This window comes from Diabrotica virgifera, chromosome 1, assembly GCF_917563875.1.
Source record: "Diabrotica virgifera virgifera chromosome 1, PGI_DIABVI_V3a".
NCBI classification, from domain to species: Eukaryota; Metazoa; Arthropoda; class Insecta; order Coleoptera; family Chrysomelidae; genus Diabrotica; species Diabrotica virgifera.
This window is the reverse complement of record NC_065443.1, coordinates 105,001,997-105,019,700: the sequence shown is the minus strand read 5'-3', so window position 1 is coordinate 105,019,700 and position 17,704 is coordinate 105,001,997. Positions and strand designations below refer to the sequence as shown.

The 17,704-nt window shown below is 33.2% G+C and overlaps 1 protein-coding gene across 2 annotated transcripts in view; it reads left to right on the top strand.

Moving 5' to 3' along the window:
- The window catches only part of LOC114325330 (probable beta-hexosaminidase fdl), a 430,895-nt gene that overhangs the window by 15,781 nt on the left and 397,410 nt on the right, over nucleotides 1-17,704 (top strand). The window contains exon 1 of one of the 2 annotated variants that reach the window (XM_028273378.2): nucleotides 2,226-2,533. The exons of the other annotated variant lie outside the window; for it this stretch is intronic. The gene's annotated coding sequence lies outside the window, so the exon portion shown is untranslated. Of the gene's footprint in view, nucleotides 1-2,225; nucleotides 2,534-17,704 lie in introns of those variants that run through there. 2 annotated transcript variants of the gene reach the window in all.

The window sequence follows — 17,704 nt, the reverse complement described above, 5'->3', positions numbered from 1 at the left end:
AGAAGAACAACTTTCTTCGTGCAGCGAATATATCTATAATTTTATTAATATCTGATGGGCAACTACACTTTCAATACTGCGTTACTTAAAGAACGTTACGTATGTATGCGTAAAATAATATAACAAAAACACACTTTTACATTAGACGACAAGATGGGGCCCCTGACATATTGCCCCCCACCGCAAGCTTCATGCTGCGGGGGCCTCTGTTACGCCTCTGTGTAGATATATATTCCTATCCTCTCTTCAAAAAATCTAGAATGAAAATGATTGGAAAATTCTGAAGTAGGTACATCTGCTTCAAGGAGCTCCTGTACTTGGGAACTTTGTATTTATCAATCATTACCATTATTTGTTTAAAGTTTAGATGATTAAGAAAAAATGATTAAATAAAATCATTTTTCTAATATATTATTGTGTTTCAAATTATCAATCAAAGATAGAATAAAAAATTTATTTTTTATATAACACGGGCACATAAATGTGATCCACCCTTTATATTGATTTGTAAATATTTATTAGAAGTTAGCGAGCATGTAAGTGGGTTTCTCTTTTAATGAGTTTTTCGATGAAGATTTAAAGAGACTTTTTTGAATAATTAAAGTGAAAGGAAGATTTATTTAGGATTATAATGTAAAAAGATTGTTTATTACGGGAAAGGTAGAATCTACAGGTAGCGGTAATTATTAGTTTCTAGAAAAATAGTTTAAAAGAAAGTTTGGAATTTTAATCTCTTTTTGTTTAACTCCGAGTAAATGTAGAATTTCCCGAAAGTAATTAATATGATGGTAGGAATAATTTTAAAAGAATGACTGTTTGTTTTCGAATGAAAAGAGAGGAAGGTGGAGAGATAGATGTTTCTGATTGGCTAGGAAATTTGGAATGGGGAAAGAGAAGCTTGAAAGTTGAGAGTTTGAGAAAGAAAAGATTATTATGTGATTGGCATCGCTGAAGAGCAGTAAACGTTTTCGTGGATAGTTAGAAAGCAAGTACCAGTGGTTGTTTGATAGTGGAGGATAGAGCTGAAAAGTGGAACGAGAGACAGATAAAATTGAGACGAAATACCTCTTTGGTTCTGTATTATTGTGAGAAGGAGAAGAGAGAATTTTTGGAGTTGTTTGAATCGAGTACTGGTTAAAAGAGGCCTGGCTCGTTGTTTTTGTTGGAGAATTGGTGCTGGTGTGCTGCTAGTTTGAAACTTGAGAACGGAGAGGGCTTTGATGGGTAGCCTAACATAGTCAACAAGGGAGAGCTGTTTTGGGTCAAGAGAAGACGTCAGAGTGAGTGAAGCAAAAGGTCAGTCAATTTATGTGAAAGATATTTTATATGTTCGAAAACTAAAATTTTGAGTAAAAGCATATGAATTAAGATTCCAATATTTCAAAACTTAAAATAGGAAGTATAAGTAATTTTGCGAATACCTAAATTTGTTTGTTTAGCTTGTTTTATCAAAGTCATCGGGAACAAACCGATAAATTGTTATTTGAACTAGAATAAATTTAAGTGATAAAAATTTCATTCGGACAGCTGTGTCCACAGGTTTTTAATTTGATCAATTTTTAGAGTATTGATTTTGATAATAAAAGACAATTCTGTATGCTTATTTTATATTTCTATTTAATTCCTTTTCCTAATATTTTTTCCCGATTAGAACTAACTAAGAGATACTGAAACCACGAGAGAAGATAACTATAACATAAGATAATTTAGATATATTTTTTGTATTATAAAAAGACACCCTGAGATTTTTTCTTAATTTTTTTGTATGATTTGTGACAATTGGATAATTGATTAAATAATTAATTGGAGTAATCAAATAAACACTAATTGATGTAAAAGTAATAAAAAGTAAATCATAACAATATTTATTAAACCCGTCACGATTTAAAACAAAAATCACTGTCTTGCACATTTTTTTATAGAATTAAATGGAAATAACTAAAAAATGTAGATAAGATAAACATTACCAGACAATCTTTGACATTTTAACACGTTTTTTATGTTAATAGTATTCGGTTTTAAGAGTTCACTCGATTCACGTGTATTCGATTTGCGTTGTTAGTCAAGAAGCCGCTCAAGTGTAAGAAAAGGGAAGCTGTGCATGAACGGACACACAAAACATATCTAATAATAAGATTATGATTGTCTTTATTAGATATGACCGACGCAATTCCCCCAATCGAACGGGTAAAAACTAAAAACAAAATGCAAAACTTCTTCGTCTTTGAGACCGACCAGACGTGAAATGAAGCGATAGTTGGCCGGTTCACTAGTGATCAAGGTTGATGGCCAGCTCAAGCCGCCAACCACTTCTTTCTCTCGACTCTCGAGTTGTTTACCTGCTCCCTGCTCTCAGGTGTGCGAGAGGAATACGAAATTAAAGATGGTAGTAGTGACAATAGTGGCAAGATTGTAAGACATGCCTCCGTAGCGCGAAGTGAATGTGGTTGGAAGACAAGATTTTATGCATACATATTCTGGATTATTTGTTCTTTAGTAGATTATGAAAGTGACTTTTTAAGTAAATAATAAAGTAAGTAAGAACAATGTTTTATCTGATATTATCAAATTATTCTATTAAATTTATTTGTTTAGCTTTTGGTTACCACAATTTGATCTTAGTTACCTTCACTTTGCTTTTTGCTTTTTTTGGGGTTATTGACATTTCTAACCGTAAAATGTGTTTGAAAAGAACAAGAAGGACTAAAAACTGCGTAGGTTATTTGGCAAGGTCAAATAAGATCTGGGATTGTTTATTTTGATTGTATTTTTCAAAATATAGCAACATAACCATAGAAAATCTAGTTTATACGTATGTATGTAGGTATACCTGTTCCCTTTACATCAACATAACTTAAATATCTGTATCTTAAAGTATCTCTGAAGACGTTGATTGAAATATTCGGTGAAGGGTAGAATAAAATCGTTTCTGGGGATTTTCCATGTATTTATTCTATTTGCAAATTTGCTTATGTTTGATAGTAGCTGGCAGTCTCGGATTATGAATCTTGAGACCCTAGGGAACCCAAGTTATGAGGCCCCTTAAGGCCTCCGCCATATCCCTCCATCCAAAACCACCTCGGTTAACCCCTCCATCTCCATCCTCCATCTGCAGTTTTAGGTTCAATCTCTTCTCTCTGTCATGATTTACTAACAGCGTTGATGCGTTCTAAAACTGTTGCCCAAAACTCATTCATTACGAATGTTTCTTTTTTAAAAAACCAATACAGAAGTAAGAACTTCGAGATGTATTCTGGTATAAAATCGTTTATTTAAAAACTATAAAATGTCATCGATTGCAGAACGTTTTCGTTCTAAACAGAACATCTTCAGTGCATCCTGCCGAGTATTTTGAAACTAGCACACCGTAAATAGTGTTAACATCATCATATATGGTTTACATAATGTAATATGTTAAAATGTTATGACTACAAGTCGATGTTAATGGATAAAGTGGAACACATGCTAAAAGGGTGCCATGGTTCCCTGCTCGAAGATACTAGGTACTTGCCAATTCAATGGGCACAGACCAACGTTTCTTTTTTGACATTTCTTTTAACATTAGTCTCTTGAACTGTTTCATCGTTTTGAGTTTTGATTAGTGTTTTCAGACATTGCTTGTGCTGCTTGTTCTGTTAATGACTAGATCGTGGCGAATGGGATTGCTTAGTGGAGTTTAATTTAAGCATTTGGTTATAACTTTCCAACGGTGTTTAGAGACTGAAAAAAATTGTACACGGACTGAACAAACCCAAAATACGATATTGTAGTACATTCTTTTACGGTTTTTGCTCTAAATTTTAAAGAACCGCTTGAATTGACATGGAATTTGGCATACTCATAGCTTACATGTCAAAGAAAAAAAGTGATATTGTGCTGATGTGTGCTTTTACCCTGGGGGTGAAAAAATATATGTCCAAAATAAGTACGGAAATGGAGAAACTGACTAATTTTAAATAACTTTTATTCTCTAGAGCTTTTTCGCAAAGTCAACACTTTTTGAGTTATTTTCCAGTGAACATGTTCATTTTTCAACAAAATAACCACATTTTTAGACGGTTTTTCGCAAATAACTCAAAAAGTAAGTATTTTGCCGAAAAAAATATTCTTAGAAAAAATATAACCTGTAAAAAGGTAAAAAAAAATGGTGTACGCGTGAGGTCTCTGGGACCTCGTAGAACCACAGCTATAGCCAATGAAAAATAGGCTCATATTCGCCAAATTTTAAATAGAATATTTCGACGTGAAATATCCAAAAAATTAAGCACTTTTTGGGAAAACCCCATTTTAACTTTTTTAAAGTGTTATATGTATATAAAAAGTTTTATTTCTGTTTTTATAAAAGTTTCTATCATCAAATTTAAGCAAGTCACGCTCAAAATAAAGTTGGTCCCTTTTGTTTTGGCAAAAAAAAATCGGGAAAACCACCACCTAATTAGCAACTTAAATGAAATTAATCGTTACCGCTAAACAAATTATTTTATTTATGTTGTGTTTATATGATCTGTAAGTTTCATCGATTAAAAGTGCTTATTTTTGAAAAAATTTGGTTTCAAATAAAATTTTCAAAAATTTTAATTTTTAAAAATATGCTTTTTTTCAAAATAACTTCAAAATTGTTAGAGATATCAAAAATATCAAAAAACAAAAAAAGTTAGCATTGCTTTTCTGAATATCCTGTATGATTTTGTTTTTCTGTAAGACAAAAATTGATTAAGATATGGTGTTTCTAAATTTGGATACATTCGTGATCAGTGACTAGTTCAACCCCTTTTAACTACAGCGCTTTCAAAAATAAGGACTTTGAAACGGTGAAACTTACAGATCATATAAACAATACATACACGAGTTAAGAAACTTCTGAAGTCGTAACGATTAAGTTCATTTGAGATACTAATTAGGAGGTGATTTTCCCGATTTTTTTACCAAAAAAAAGGGACTAACTTTATTTTGAGTGTAAATTGTTTACTTTTGATGCTAAAATTTTTTTTTATAAAATAAAAATGAAGCTTTTTTAACACACTTTGAATAAGTTGTAATGGGTTTTCCCATAAATGTGCTTCATTTTTGGTTATTTCACGTTAAAGTCTTCCATTTGGAATTTGACGAATATGAACCTATTTTTCATTAGCTATAACTCTGCTTCTACTAGGTATAGAGACGTGATAAATACACCATTTTTTTTTAAATTTTTTACAGGCTATATTTTTGCTAATAATATTTTTTTCGACAAAATACTTACTTTTTGAGTTATTTGCGAAAAACTGTCTAAAAGCGTGGTTATTTTGTTGAAAAAATGAACTTATTCACTGGCAAATAACTCGAAAAATATTGACTTAATGAAAAAACTCTATAGAGCAAAAGTTACTTACAATTAGTCAATTTATCCATTTCCGGACTTACTTTGGTCCCATATTTTTCACCCCCAAGGAGGGGTGAAAAGCACCCCCAGGGCAAAAGCACACATCGGCACAATATTACTTTTTTTCTTTGACTTGTTAGCTATGTGTATGCCAAATTTCATGTCAATCCAAGCAGTTCTTTACAATTTAGAGGTTTTGCAATATTTTACCGTTAAAGAACGTACTATTGCTCCAACGCAACTTTCAGCGGCACTCCAACTAAATTGAGCGTGTGTGTGGCAAAATGAATGTAAATTGCAAGTTTGTTTCTTAGAGAAATGAGCCTGGATACCATTATATTTGAATGACATGTTTGCTGAATGATTGTCCCCTCATGTCGTTTACATCAATGCCACAGTCGTTTAAAACGATTAAAACAGCAAAAGAAAGATTTTCTCCAGTATGACTACTTACGGTATGAATGTGAGATAACCGATAACCCTCATATACTTTACCATCTGCTGGATTTACATATCTTTATAAATAATCAACTGGTCAATATGAGACACATCTGGTATTGAATCGAAACTTAAGGAGTAGTATTTGGCTTCCTTAATTTCTTTAAAATTGTAAAGTAAGTAAAAGTAAAGTTAAAATGTAAGTAAGAAGGCTTTCCAGTACACTTATTGCCATACTTGGCTAAATGAGAGCTTAAAGAGGATCGTACTCTGCAAGTAGTAGTCCAGGGTAATAAGGTTTTTCCCATGACACTCGAGCAGCCAGGGTACTGAAGCGTTTTTTCGACAGGTAGTACCTGTAAGAACAAATTGTAACTATTTCCTGCGTAGGATCTGGCGGCCATTTTTATTTATAAACAATTAAGTGTCGAAAAATGTCATTTTTCCCTTTTTTTTTCAAATCAATGGAAAACAGTGAAACTTATGGTTTTTTTAGTACAAATATCTTTGAGATTATGGAAAAAGCTTTAAAATGACGTATTACAAAGTTTAATATACTCATTTATTGTTAATATAATTGCGAAAAAAGGTCGGAATTGCAAAAAAAATTAATTTCGCAGTATCTATTGTAAAAATTAGTGTACAGCTTTGAAATTTTTGTCATATAAGGGTTCTTTGGTGCTTAAGATTTGATAAAAATTTCAAAGCGATTCAATCAATTGTTTAAATTTTATTCAAATTGTTTATCCCAGAGAGCATTTTTTTTGCAATAACATAAGTCAGAAAAAAATGACCTTAGAACCAATCCACAGGTGTCAAATGAAAGAGCATGAGCTATATTTTCAACTTGGTTTAAAAAAAGCGAATAAAAAATGCATTTATTAGTAATTAATAATTATGCAAAAGTACCGTAAATCTTTCCTTATAAACTTTTTATTTTGTTATATAAGAAATTATATATATTTATTACAATTTTTTATCAATTAAAATATAAATAATATTACTTGGTAGTTGTGCACTTAAAACAGGGTAAAAAAGTTAATTTTTTTGGAAAAAGTTATCCAAAAAGTTTATAAGGAAAGATTTACGATACTTTTGCATAATTATTTATTATTAATAAGTGCATTTTTTATTCGCTGTTTTTAAACTAAGTTGAAAATATAGCTCATGCTTTTCCATTTGACATCTGTGGAATGGTTCTAACGTCATTTTTTTCTGACTTATGTTATTGCAAAAAAATGCTCTCTGAGATAATGGTAGGGGAGCCCAAGCGGGGATTTTTGCAGTTACTCGAGCGCGTCAGCTTATCATATGGGGAGAATCCTGGTACCTGACAGATGTACCTCTACCATATATTGGCTCTTAACACAGGGGAGTTCGTTAAGGGGGGCCCGAAAAAAAAATCTATGCTTAAAAAAACTCGAAATTGTCAGATTAAGATAAGGTAAGTTAAGTACATGCAAAAGAGTGTATATTTCAAAAATCTGATGATTTGAGCCGGGCCTAAGGAAATGGGTGAGTCCCAAAATTTCACAAGAAAAAAGCGAATATTTCGCGAAATGAATGACAGATCGAAAAACTAAAAGATATGTACTCAATATTTTTTAAAAATCTATCGAATGATACCAAACACGACTTCCCAGGGTGAGGGGTGGGGGGTAAATTTATTATTTGAAATAAGAATCCCGCGATATTTTGCGAAATGAACATCAGATCGAAAAACTGTAAAATACACTTATTCAGTATTTTTGAAAAATCTATCGAATGGTACCAAACACGACCCCCCACGGAGGTGGGGCGGGGGGTTACTTTAAAATCTTAAATAGGAGCCCCCATTTTTTATTGCAGATTTGGATTCCTTACGTAAAAATAAGTAACTTTTTTTTTTTTTTTTTTTATTTACACAAATAAACCCGCATCAACCACTAAGGGTTATTAGCGAGGGGACATACACAAACAGTAAGATACATATTATTATATAAAAATGCTTTACAATCTGGTGTATTGTTTAGTCATTTTGAGATAATTTAATAAGGAGTTTAGGTTTGAAGTCAGTACACTTTTAATATTGTCACTAAGAGCACACGCGATCCTTTCTTTCTGGTACACTGGACACTCGATAATTATATGTTTCACTGTCAGTTGCGTGTTGCAATTGGTACACATCGGAGCGGCCTCCTTGTTGAAGATATGCTTGTGTGTTAGTAACGTATGTCCTATTCGGAGTCGGTTGATGATGACTTGGTCTTTTCTATTACTTGGTAACATGAGTTTAGTTCCTACTTGACTTAGGCATTCTTTTAGTTTGTTGTTAGTCTGATCCCAAGTAGTTTGCCACGTTCTGTGGACATGACCTTTGATATTTACTTTGTGATCAGTCCAAGGTATTTGATCTGTGATAGAAATACTTTGGTCGGTAGTTGCATTGCTTGCTAGAGAGTCCACTTCCTCGTTGCCAATTATTCCCATATGGGAAGGTACCCAGATGAAGAAAATATCTTTCTGTTGATTCTGTAGATAAGATAATTCTTCTTTGATTTTGAGAAGAATAGCGTGAGTTGTATATAGCTGTTTTATCCCAAGTAATGCGCTCAATGAATCGGTGATGATCACAAATTGGCTTTCATGGATAGAACCACATTTTTTCATTGCCTGGTGAATTGCTGTAAGTTCTCCGGTATATATACAACAATTTGTTGGGATTCGTACGGTAGACTTGATGTTTCCGCAGATATAAGCTGCAGCATGTCCTTCATCACATTTGGAAGCATCAGTGAAGATTCGATGAGTTGTTGGGTATTTGGAAATTAAATTTTTAAAAGCTTGCTGGATAAGGAAAGGATGTGTGGAATGTTTAGGGAGATCTTTTAGAGACATATCTATTTTTGGAGGTTTGATCATCCAGGGAGGAAAATTTACATGAATGGGTATAGTGAGACTGAACTGTTCTAAATTAAAACCAATACGTTTTGTTCGCTCAGGAAATGGTAGCATATTTCTTGCAATGTTTTCGTAATGATCAGAAGATATATTTGTTCTGTAGAATATTGTTGAGTAGGTTACGTTGCTTTTGTTTGCTGAAATTCTGGCAACGTAATTCAGTGATAGAAGTTGCCTTCGTTGGCTTAAAGGGAGTTCATTAGCCAGAACTTGTAAACTACTTACTGGACTAGTTCTTGTGGCACCTAAAACCAATCTCAAGCACGTATTTTGAATGTAGTCAAGTTTTTTTAAAGATGTTTTGTTAGCAGTATCGTAGCATAAACAGCCGTAGTCTAATTTACTTCTTATTAATGATCTATATAGATTAAGTAAAGTTGTTGTATCAGCCCCCCAAGAGGTATTTGACAGCATTTTTAGTAGGTTAATTCTGGATTGGCAAGAACGTTGCAGATTCGTTACGTGGTTTTTCCATTTTAAGTCACGTTCAAAAGAAAGTCCTAAGAAATTTATTTCTTCTGACTGCTTCAGCATAACTCCGTTAAGTGTTAATTGAATATTAGGATAGTCTTTCCTTTTGCTAAAAATTAAATAACGTGTCTTTTCGCCAGAAAATATAAAACCCGTGTTTTGCGACCAGTTTTCAATTGTATGTAAGGCCGTTTGCAATATATGTGATCCCAGAGTTACATTATTTGTTTTTAGATAAATGACTAAGTCGTCTGCATATAGGCTAGTAAATACAGGCAGCTTTATTTGATGTATAATACTATTTATTGCAATCAGAAAGAGTGTAGGACTTAGAGTAGATCCTTGTGGAGTGCCATTTTGCAGTACTCGTCTGGAAGATGTGAATCCATTGGCTCTAACTCGAAAAGTTCGTGTTTCTAGAAAATTTTTAATAAACGACAACATATGCCCTTGGACATTCCATTCTTGAAGTGTTTTTAGTATAAGATGTCTCCATGTTGTGTCAAAAGCTTTTCTTATGTCAAAAAATACGGCAATAAGTTTTTGATTGTGCAGAAAAGATTCATGTACAGCTGATTCAAGGGTTATTAGATTGTCTGTTGTGGATCTACCCGTACGAAATCCACTTTGTCTGATACTTATTAGGTTATTGTTTTCGAGATACCATTTAAGACGATAATTAAGGATTTTTTCTAAAAGTTTGCAGGTACAGCAAGTAAGTGAGATTGGACGATAGGAATTTGGATCGTCTTTTGGTTTATTATATTTAAGGATTGGAATTATAGTTGCTTGCGACCATAGATCAGGAAAGTCGTGCTGAATGAAAATATTATTAAAAATATCAACTAATATTAGTTTTGCATTTAGAGGAAGATTTCGTAAGAAAAGAGGGTGGATATCATCAGGTCCTGGCGTCGAATTTTTTGCGCTTAAACAAAATTCTAATTCTTGAAGACTTATGGGTTTGTTTATTGGATTGTCGCTCTCGGTGATTTGTATATTTGACGATTCCATTAGATTTTTATATTCTAAAAAAGATATGCTATAGTTGGAATCACTAGAATTAAGTTCATATATATCTGCTAGTATTTCTGGAATAGCTACCTTGTTTGAATGCATTTGGTTATTGAATGATAGCGTATCTATGCCTCGGAAGTATTTTGTTCCTTTTATTCTGCGTACTTTATTCCATATGTCGCCTATGGGAGTGGAAGGATTTATTGAAGCCACATACTTTTTCCAACTGTCTCGTTTTCCTTTCTTGATCAATTGTCTGCTTTTTGCTCTGAGATTTTTAAAAATTATAAGGTTATCGATAGTTTTATGTTTCTTATAAACGTTGAAAGCGTGTTTAGACAAAGTAAGTGCTTGCGCAATTTCGTTATTCCACCAAGGAACTGGCTGCCTTATACTAGATTTTGTTTTTCCCACTGCGATTGTTGCTGCAGAAATAATAATATTATTAAATAGTTCCAGATTTTCGTTTGCGGTATTGGTTAAATTAAAGTTGTTTGTTTGTCCTTCTATAAGTGTTCGATACAAATCCCAGTCAGCTGACTTTATTTTCCATGTTTGGTGAATTGGAAAAGTCAATATATCATTAGTATCTATGTTTATTGTGATAGGGAAATGATCACTATCATATAAATACCCCAATGTGTCCCAGTATAATAAAGTAGCTAGCGACGGACTGCATAAAGAGAGATCTATAGCTGAAAATGTACCATTGTATGAATTGAACCTAGTAGATTTGCCAGTGTTCAGTAACACTAAATTTAAATTGTCGATGAGATTGTTTAAGAGATTACCACATTTGTCGGTTTTGTTACTTCCCCAGGTACTGTTGTGACAGTTAAAATCGCCTAATATTATTTTTGGGTGTGGAATTTGGTTTAAAACATTGCTTAGTTCAGTTATATCTAAATCAGTAGGATGAGGTAAGTATACGTTGCAAATATTGATTTTCATTTTGTGGGTGACTGACACTGCAACTATTTCCAGGTTTGTTTGCAGTTGTATTTCGGTTGACTCTATGTCATCCCTTACGAAAATTGCTGTTCCGCCGCTTGAATGATCTGTAACTCGGTTTCTTAGAAAAGGAACATAATTTTTTAATGTTACATTTTGATGTTTGAAATGGGTTTCTTCTATGCATATGACTAAAGGAAGATAATCGTTTATAAGAAGCTTGATGGATTCTATATGGGTGAAATAACCATTGAGGTTCCACTGTAATATGAATGTATTATTGGCCATTTTAACTATTTACTTGAGAACTTGATTCGTAGTCAGTTTCGTCAGTAGAAGAAAGACTGCTTAGAAGTAGTTTCTTCTTCAATCTGGTAATATTGTTTTTTAAACTTTTATTTTGTGTTTGAGAATATATAAAGTTTAGAATTTCTTTGATTTCATCGCTTTCATTTGAATAATTTTTAGCAATAAGTTCAGGATGTTTTGAGTGAAGGGAATTTGACAGAAAATCACATATTTCATGAAAAGAAAGTGTGAAGGAAGGGATTCTATTTTCAATTTTTTCTTTAATTTCATTGAGAATATCTGGAATAGAATCTTGAGTTTTAGGCTTTTTATTTTTTTGTTTTTCAGTAGTGGGAGGAGGTAGGTCATTTTCAAGGATTTCGGGAGAAGTGGAGATTTGTCTTTTAGTAACATGAATAGCTTCAGAGATTTTTCTATCGCTTTCAATTACTGAATCTTGGGATATTTGTGGTTGTGACGAAATCTGTAGTTCTTTGTTTGTTTGTAAGGAAGTGGTTTGGTCGTTTGTGGCTGATGTTAATTCGTGATTTTTTGTGATGTTAAGTTTCGGTTCCTTTAATGTCTGGGTACCTTCTTCGTGTTCTTTCCGTGGTTGTTCTTCTGGCTGGCTATATTCTTTATTGGCAGAGTTGAGTACGTTCACTTGATGGTCAGTTTCCGTTTGATTAATTGGACTACTTAATGATGATAAAGAAGGACAGTCAGAATCTTGATGTCCGACCGTCTTGCATCTGGAGCAGTTTAAACCGTCTATGGAAATGTATATTCTATATGATGTATTGTCGAATGAAATTAGGAATGAGTCAGGAATCGATGCATTTTCTAAAGGACTTATGAAGATTTGCCTTCTAAAGCTAAGCACGTGGCTGTATTCCGGGTCTTGCATGCCTACTCGTAGAAACGTCATGTTGGAGACGGATTTTATACCCATAGTTTTTAGATGGTCTTCAATTATGCTATTAGGTATAGTAGGACATACACTTGATATGATTAATCTCTGGGCAGGAGTTATTTATCTTCTTACTTCAATTTGGTTGCCGTCAATAATTACATGTTTGTGGGAGCTAAGAAATTGGTCAACTATATATTTAGACGAGAGGTAGATGCAGATGCGGTTGTTTGCGATTCTGGATGCCCAAATAACGTTTTTGGGCTGTACTATTGATCCAACAGCTTTTACATATTCGAAAACTTGTATTCCTTGTATGGTTGAAAGTATGATACCTTGGTCTTTTGAAGGATGTTTAAAACTGTTTAATGCATGAGAGTAAGAGATATGTGACGTAGTCGGTGTATTTCGTGAAGTAGTAGCTAATTCCGGTTCAGCCATCGTCCCGTTGAAAATTTACATGCATTGGAACAGCGGATCTGAAGCCGGACCTGGCCTCTTAACAAAATTAGACGGCAGCCTAATTACTTGAATCAGCAAAAAGTTGTTGTCGATAATCGATAATTTGGATTGAAATCGATAAAATATTGCCTTTTAACTTCTGATTTTATGGTTAGATATAAATAATGCAATTTTGTACTCACAGAATCGTTGGTTTTTTAACACACTGTCACATTTAAACTTTATCTTGCAAACAATGTGAAAATTAAATTATATTTCAACTTTTAACTACTTGAATTTATAAATTTGTCAGGACCGATATAAAGCTGTAAGATTTGCTTGCTATCAGGACCCAAGTAACTTTTATTCGAAACTTTTTTTTCAAATTATGGATAGATGGCGTTATAATCGGAAAAAACGATTGTTGGAAATGGAAAATTAAATTAAAAAATGGCAAGCGCCCGCTAAAATGGAAAACTTTACTTAACTTTTTTTGGTTTTAGGACCTACTCTTCACAACCCAATAGGTCCCCATAACGCTCGAGTGACTGCACATTTAGCATACTTTGCTCCCCTACCATAAACAATTCGAATAAAATTTAAACAATTAAATAAATAGCTTTAAAATTTTTATCACATATTAAGCACCAAAGAACCCTCATTTGACAAAAATTTCAAACCTGTACACTAATTTTTACAACAGTTATTGCGAAAATAATTTTTTTTGCAATTCCGACCTTTTTTCGCAATTATATTAACAATAAATGAGTATATCAAACTTTGTAATATGTCATTTTAAAGCTTTTTCCATAATCTCAAAGATATTTGTACTAAAAAAATCATAAGTTTCACTGTTTTCCATTGATTTGGAAAAAAAGGGAAAAATGCCATTTTTTGACAGTTATTTGTTTATAAATAAAAATGGCCGCCAGATCCTACGCAGGAAATAGTTACAATTTGTTCCTATAGGTATTGCTTGTCGAAAAAGCGCTTCAGTACAGTGGCGGATCCAGAAATGTTGTTTGGGGGGGGTCATGGGTCTTGAGGGTGATTTAATTACCTTCCTTTTATGCAAGGTCACTTAGTCTTACCAACCCTAGGATACGTGGGTTTACAATTATGGGGGGGGGGGTCATGACCCCGTGACACCCCCCCTGGATCCGCCAGTGCTTCAGTACCCTGGCTGCTGAAGTGTCACGAACAGGGTATATTTTTGTCTTATTATCCTGGCCTATAGCTCTAAAACGCCTAAGTAGGTCCCATTATTTTGTAACGAAGGATCTCTGTATCCTGTATCACTTCTAAACGCTAATCCGCGAGAAGATAGAAACTTAACCACGGAGGCTACTCTTTTCAGAACTTGAATCCAGTAATCTCGTTCTTGATTAAAATAAATTTCCAAAGAACTGTCAATTCGACCATGAAGACGCTGTCTGTCGATGAGTGTTCGCCATATCGACATGTTCCCCAAAAAGAATACATGGAAAGCAGTAAACATTTTCATTTGAGGGAGAGTACGTTAGCCAACCTCTTTTAATTTTTGTTATACTGATATATTTTCGAAAAACCATAGATTGTCTAAAAAATCTTGTAATGCCTTCTAAATTTCTTTTTGATGCTGAAAAATTTCCATCCATATTTTTACATTTTGAAGAACCTTTCCCAATCCAGAATTTCCATATTTCTTCAGTTATGGTATTCCATCATCCTATGTTGTTTCCGAATTCTGGGCCCAATTTATCTTTAATTTCAATTTCTAACTTAGTTTCGGTTTCTGGTTTTCTTGAACTGGAATATAACTGTCATTGCATGTTTTTTTCATCTTCTTCAGTTATGGAAGCTATGTTTCCTTCAGCTATTTCTATTTCGTCACGTGCATTTTCATTGGTTGCAGTTTCACTAGCTCTTGATTTCTGTTTGAAACCGAGTTTATGGTATTGCGTGATATTTGAATTGTTCAACATATATGATTTATAGTTTTATTTAATTCTAATTATTATTTTTTCGTTTTGGGCCCTACGAGGCCCCCTTTGGGGCAGAGGCCCCTAGGCAACTGCCTACTTTGCCTAATGGTTAATCCGGCACGGGTAGCTGGGTACTCAAGCATTTAGTATAACTAAGTTTTTAATAACTTTTTTTTAATACAAATCGAATATTTTTTTAGTGTTTTATATATTGCATATTGTAGAGCATAATACCTTAGGGCACGTATCCACTATGTTCGCGCTCCTCTTGTTCTCTACCAGGGCCGTCTTAACCCGGGGGTGCAAGGGGTGCGAGGCACCCGGGCGACAAGTCCAAGGGGCGCAAGCCGAACACTGGCTAAGCTCAAACTTGAGCATTTTCTCCTTAAAAAAAACTAAAAATAAAAAAAACAAAATTGTATTTTCGGTATTTTTTACAAAGGCTATTAATGCTTAACACCTACGATATGCAAATGAAAATACGAAACTCATTTATATTATTCCGACAATAATTTCAAAAAAGTGACGTGTACACTATTTTGACCAATATTGAATGTCGAGTGACAATGAATCACTATCTTGTAAAAATTATCAGTGTGTCCGATTCTGTTGACAAAAGTATAATTGCCGTTTGGGGAGCTATGTGTAATGCTGATTTTCAAAAACCTAATTTTCTTCACTACGTTTGCGACAAGAAAGACGTTCATTACGTTTTTAGAAAGTCACGAGAAAAGTTGTAGTTACTTAATTTCTATAAAGAAATATGTAGATCTAAAAAAAGACTTACTAGAAAGTCATACAGAACACTTTGTCAATCAAGCAGCAGTTGAACGCGAAAGAAAAAGGTGTACGGCGGTTTTAGAAAGAATTATCAGTACTAATTACACGAGAGCTCTAAAATTATCGATTTGTATCCCGAGTGACACTTTGACAATTTTACGACAATTTCACTACCCGAAGGGGAGTGAAATTATGTCAAACTGTCACGAGGGCACAACAAATCGATAATGTTTGAAAGCTCGAGAGTAATTCGGTAAGTTTATTTCATGAATAAAACTGTCTTTTAAATCATTTTAACTAATATTTTATTGATATCTTCTCCTGAATATTTGCTAAACCTTTTCATGGTGTTCTCTTTAACTAACAAGATGTTAAAACATTAATTGTCATTCATGTCACTGAATGTTCATTTTTGCGTAGCAACGAAGGGCATCTGAGGTCATGCTTGACGACGGAAAATTATTGAAAAAAGATTACCACTGCAATTTTTATTTTTGTAGCTTCTTTTTTTCTATTGGTCAGATTGATACTTGATCAAATTAGTAAAGATTTAACCAACAACCGCACTGACACTGCGTTTGAGCAGATATTAAATGACTCGGTATCAATTGCAAAAGAACTAGATTGCGGAACTAAATTTTCTGAAACTGTTCGTCCACGTCCCCGAAAAATACATTTCAATTACAATGCTGCAGTCGAGCCTCTTTTAGACCCAAAACAAAATTTTAAAGTTAACTTCTATTATTATTTGTTGGAAATTGCCATTGCAAAATTAAGTGAAAGATTTGAAATGTTGAGGGAACATAATTATAATTTTTCTTTCTGGGAAAATATATTGAGTTGGAGAAACTCTGAAGAAAACTTAAAAAAAACACAATGTTTAAATTACAAAAAAAAAACTAGCGCATGGAAATAAATCTGCGCCCTATAATGCTGTAAAACAGTCGTTATATATAGTGTTTCCGTACCATATGTAAGAACAGGTAAAACACATGGGTCAAAAACCTTCATTTTCAAGCAAACTGCAATTTTAGACTTGAAAATGATCTTGAAAAGATGAATTCTTTGAAATATTACAAGTAGAGATGGACAACGAAGGAGAAAACATTATATTAATGGGAGACCTAAATGGTAGGGTGGGAAGAGACAATAAAGGGATTTAACGATACTTAGGGCAACATGGAGAAGAAATGAAAAATGATAACGGAAACAGAATCATAGATCTATGTATAGCAAATGATACGGTTATAACGAATTCAAAATTTATGCACAAAGACATACACAAATATACTAGAGAAATCTCATCGAGAAAAGAAAAATCCATAATAGACTATTTCCTAATAAAAAGAAAAGACCTAAAGATGATAAAAGACGTAAAGGTAAAAAGAGAGGCTGAAATAAGCAGTGACCATTACTTGCTTATAATGGAACTAAGGGTGTACACACATAACACAACAGAAAAAAGAAAGAAGATAACTAAAGAAAAAATAAAAAGCTACAAATTAAGAGAAATAGATAGTAAAGAGGAATACCAGAAGAAGTTAACCAAACAGTTCGAGACTATAAATGCAATTAACACAGGAATAGAAAATAAATGGAAGCAATTTAAGGAAATCATATTGAAAACAGCAAAAGAAGTATGCGGAACAACTAAAATCACAAACATATATTCGAAGAAAAGTAAATGGTGGACAGCGGAAATACAACGTAAAGTGAAAGAAAAGAAAAAAGTATGGAAAATGTATCTAAAAACCAAATCGGAGGACGATTTCGAAAAATATAAAATGGCCAGAAACGACATTAAACAAGAAATTAAAACGGCAAAAAAGAAGTCTTGGGAAGATTTTGGACACAAAATGAATGAAAACTATTTTAATAACCAAAAATTGTTCTATGGTACATTGAAACAGCTAAGACAAAAGAAAACACATAGATTAAGAAACATAAGAGATAAAGAAGGAAATATATTAACTACAGAAAGAGAAATAATGCAAAGATGGAAGCAGTACTTTGAAGAACTAACAGAATGGAAACAATATCAACATGAAAGAGAGGAAGACATGATCGAAAATACAGAGGAAATGCAGCAAATAACAAAAGAGGAAATTGCAGAAGCCATTGACAAATTAAAATTGGGAAAAT